Source organism: Mus musculus (assembly GCF_000001635.26).
Source record: "Mus musculus strain C57BL/6J chromosome X unlocalized genomic contig, GRCm38.p6 C57BL/6J MMCHRX_RANDOM_CTG2".
In the NCBI taxonomy this organism is placed as follows: domain Eukaryota; kingdom Metazoa; phylum Chordata; class Mammalia; order Rodentia; family Muridae; genus Mus; species Mus musculus.
In genome coordinates this window covers 1,465-6,269 of record NT_165789.2, presented here as the reverse complement: position 1 = coordinate 6,269, position 4,805 = coordinate 1,465, and the positions used below count along the sequence as shown (strand labels likewise).

The 4,805-nt window shown below is 36.0% G+C and overlaps 1 long non-coding RNA gene across 1 annotated transcript; it reads left to right on the top strand.

Moving 5' to 3' along the window:
* The first annotated feature begins 584 nt into the window (after window positions 1–584).
* LOC105243599 lies at window positions 585–4,180 on the top strand. The gene is made up of 2 exons (XR_880924.1): window positions 585–2,165; window positions 3,822–4,180. It is a non-coding gene; the product is annotated as an uncharacterized LOC105243599 (long non-coding RNA).
* The last annotated feature ends 625 nt before the right edge of the window (window positions 4,181–4,805 follow it).

The window sequence follows — 4,805 nt, the reverse complement described above, 5'->3', positions numbered from 1 at the left end:
GGAGAAGACCCTACAACATGTCCAGGCTGCTGTGCAGGCTGCTCTACCACTTGGAACATATGATCCAGCAGACCCAATGGTACTTGAAGTGTCTGTGGCTGATAGAGATGCTGTTTGGAGTCTCTGGCAGGGCCCTGTAGATGAATCACAGAAGAGACCTTTTGGATTTTGGAGCAAAGCTTTACATCATCTGCAGACAACTATTCCCCTTTGAAAAGCAACTCTTGGCCTGCTACTGGGTTAGGGTTAGGGTTAGGGGGGTTAGGGTTAGAGTTAGGGGTTAGGGTTAGGATTAGTTTTCTGCAGAAACATCCTCAGAGATATGCCGAAAAATGCTGTGTGAATTTTCCACCCTACAACACATTCAACTTAACAGACAGAATAAAATAAAATTATGGATTCATTCCATTCATCACCAATCTCACTTTAATGTATAGTATCATTAGAAATCTCTGTTGAATAATTTCTTAACCAAACACAGATAGAATAAATTTTTAACAGTTTAAAGGACTCTTAGATGAGTTACTGGAAATACTTTAAATAATTCTATATGATTCAAAGTCCCTTTCTAAAATATACAAAATCTTTTCTGGAATAAACAAGTAAGACTGATATAAATTTTATGATTATCCTTTGACTCTGACTGGAACTGTGTGCTGCAGAGAATCCAAAGTCTTCCCAACTGGATGAGGAATATGATATTCTATGATATGATATTCTATGAATATCACATTTATTCTTACATTTTTGAGAATCGGTAATTTTTCTTGGTATTTAATTCATTTTGCCTCCACAGACTTTTCTCTTTCAATTATACTCATATATTTATGCACATATAAAATAAAAAGAGTACACCAATTGGAGAGATTGAAGAGAGTGTTGGTGGATTTGGATGGAGGGGACAAGGGTTGTATAAAAGAAACTACAGGGAATGTTAAACTACAAATTTATTTTAATGAAACAAACTTACCCTGAATATTCTCATACTTAAGATGCATTTTTCCATTCATCAATATCTTTGTCTTGCACCTCTGATTCTCATAGATCCAGCAAGAATTTCTAATGTTTTAAATTTCATAATCAATGGTATGTAATATATTATCAATATAAAACACATGTTTTTGTTACTTTGAATACAGATATTTCTTGTTCTATTAAATTTCCAAGAAGAGGTATTTACAGTGAGTTTCTGAGTTTGCAAATCTATATTCAGTCATTTTAAGTAACTTGTCCATGTTCTATACTTTTAGTCAAAAGAAAGTGTAGCTCATCCTGATTATTATGAGAAGATACTTTGTATCGATACTGTTGCTTGGTAAGTTAACATTTAATATTTGAGGAAATCATCCCAATATGCATGATTATCTCATAACTTATCTTATTTCCAAACAAGAATTCAGGCTCAGAAGAATTTTCTTCTTTCAGTGCTTACATACTGTATTATATTATTTAACATAGAACCGAAGGATACTAAACCTCAAATTATAAGCCACTACACTGGTTTATAATTTTCAGATGTCTTATGGTTTCATTACCACAACCACATTTTATCCACTGTTATTTTCTCTAGACTCTCATTATTCTATGCACTTTCTTCTATTCTTTATGTACCTTTGTGTTATGTTTAAATATTTTAAAAGATATCTAGAGTCCCAGTTAGCATTGAGAGCAAGGTTTAGCTCTATGTAGTTGCCTGCATTAGCTGACCAATATGAAATAAATCTTATTCTTGTGTGAGATTTCAAAGCCTTAAGCTATAGCTACTCTCCTAGTTCACTTTCTGTTCTTATCATTGAATGTTTACAAAGAATGAAGGCTTATTTGTCTTACTATTCTAAAAGCTGGGAGGTCTGCCTTTTGATGGATTGAATCTGCTGAGGCTTTCTTGCTCATGAGGAATATTTGCAGAATCCCAAGGCAGTGTACAGCACCCACATAGTTATGTGCATCTTTCTTCCTTCTCTTTTAGGTAACTTTCAAAACTGAGGGCTCCAGTCTCATGGGGTTATCAGATCCTCCTTACTGTGCAATGGCTATGCACAGGAATCAATACATATGACTTTGAAGATGATTCACTTTCAACATAAGTTTTAAGGTGACACACATCCAGACCACAGAAGCTGCATTTCTTTCATTGTCCTCATAAAACCAGGAGCCTCGATTCAGTATGTTATCAAATATATTGGCTAAAAGCACTAGACAGTGATCAAAATCTGCCTTGTGATATTTACCAATTTTAAGACCATAGCTGATACCTACAATCCATCTCTGCCTTGGTTTCCTAAATCATTAAATGGAATTGCAACAATACCTGCTGAATAAAGTTATTATTGTAGGGCCAGAAGAACTGATAAATGGTAAAAAACATCAACTTCTCTTCCAGGAAGGCCCAAATTTGATTCCCACTACCCACATGGCAACTCATATTCATGTGTAACTCTAATTCCACAGGATCTCATGCTCTTTTCTGAACTCCATGCTACATACATGTGGTGCACAGACATAAAGAAAAAAAAATACCCATGCACCAAAAAAAAAAATAAGAGGAAGTAGTTTTTTATATTAAATTAGCACAGAAATATGATGTACCTAGAGGTAAGCAGAAGTAATGCATCCAAAGAAACTGAACACTATCAAATGAGCGTGTAATTTTGTATAATGTAGAACGAGCAGAATTGTGTCTGGGAAAATAACAAGTAAATTTGAACAATTTAGATGCAAGCATCAACCTGCCAATCTAATACTCTCAACATTTTCATATTGATCTCTTATTCTCTCACAAACTATGTGTCTTAGTCGGGGTTTCTATTCCTGCACAAACATCATGACCAAGAAGCAAGTTGGGGAGGAAAGGGTTTATTTGGCTTACACTTCCATACTGCTGTTCATCACCAAAGGAAGTCAGGACAGGAACTCAAGCAGGTCAGGAAGCAGGAGCTGATGCAGAGGCAATGGAGGGATGGATGCTCTTTACTGGCTTGCTTCCTCTGGCTTGCTCAGCCTGCTCTCTTATAGAACCCAAGACTACCAGCCCAGAGATGGACCCACCCACAAGGGGCCTTTCCCCCTTGATCACTAATTGAGAAAATGCCTTACAGCTGGATCTTATGGAGGCATTTCCCCAAATGAAGCTCCCTTCTCTATGATAACTCCAGCCTGTGTCAAGTTGACACCCCAAAACCAGCCAGTACACTATGTTTCCGTCATGTACAACCAACAGCATAGGCAGGAATCAACAAACTAATGTCCATGAACTGGTACAAGTCAACCCACATTTTTTTTCCAAGTTTTACCACGTGGATTGCTGTATTCCTCATGGTGTGAGTAAACAATGCAGAATCACATGTTTTGCTAATCAATAAGAAAACATTCATAAAACTATTCTCTTTATTTTTATATGTGTGAACATTAACTGTAGGAAAAATATCTTTTCCGATGAACCTCAGTTTGTGTCTTATTGATAGTTCCTTTGAGTCAATTCAAAGGATGTTTCTTAAGCCTCAGTATCACAAAAGAACAATCATGGTTGTATTCCCCTGTACAGACAAGCATGACTGAGTCTGCTTTATTGGCTATAGCAACACTCACTACTTGAATTAAATGACTTTCAACACTTCCCAACACATGGTTTTTATTTTTTCACTAATATCCAGTATCTTTATTGGGAGCACAGTGATAATGAGATCATTTGAAATGCTATGGATCTGAAAATCTGGATCAAGAATTTTCCTATCAATAAATCTCAGTGGTATCAGCCTATGTTCCTTGTGCTTGTTATGTCCAGGTTTTCCAAATAACTCCATTTCTTCTCATTCTCCTAGGTGCTATTCTCTAAGGAAGAAAGTCTGTTTCATCACCTGCATATTCATTCATGATTTATATAATTATGGGCTTATTTACTTGAATCCTGAAATTGGTCTATAATTGTCAAGATGCTATTGCATGCTTCTTTCCTGTATTCCTTGAACACTGGAAAAAATTATGACCCTCTTCCCTTTCTTCCTGGACACAAAAAAAGGAAAGGATGGCATTATCCAAATGGAAGGACTTTTGGAAGGACTCATAGCTGGGAATGAATTTAATTTCTAGCCTCTTTTCTTTGGCTGGCCTTATGCTATTTGTGTTTATTATGCAAATGTGTGAGTGAAGTTTCAAATGAGATTAAAATCGTTAAAGCATATATTTTGTCCTGTATACATTAGGTATTATTATTAAGCAATTTGAATATGAGATTTTGCTACCGTTCCATCTTGCAATTATTTGACTTCACTGGAAATGAGGATGTGAAGCAAGCCTGCCATTGCAGATGAAGTAAGTCAACAAAAATTTGGCAATTTTGACAGCATTTTCTTCTTTCCTAGAAGACAATGTTTTAGCTCCCTAATGGGCTTTTAAGTAACGCTGCTAAGATGGTGACAGTTTATCAGTATGCTTCAGAAGACTTTTGGGAAAGCAAAATCCTAATATTAAAATATCCAGCCCCACAAAACAGCAATCAGAATTCAGGCTTATTTTACTCCTACTTAGAATTTAAAATTCCAGTCAGGATCTAAGCAAAATGGGAATCAATTTGGTTATGATGACTTTCCAGTGTCCACAGGAAACAAATCTGCCAGCCTCCTCCACGTTTCACCTCAGTTCCAAGCTGAAGAATATAGTGTGGTTATTTGTAATTTCAACACTTGAAACCACGGTGTGGACATCAGAGTTTTTCATTAGGTATGGAAGCAGGAGATCTCTCAAATAGCAACCAACCACAAAATGGTACTTAATAAAGAAAACCATCATGAAAATAGAACCCTAAA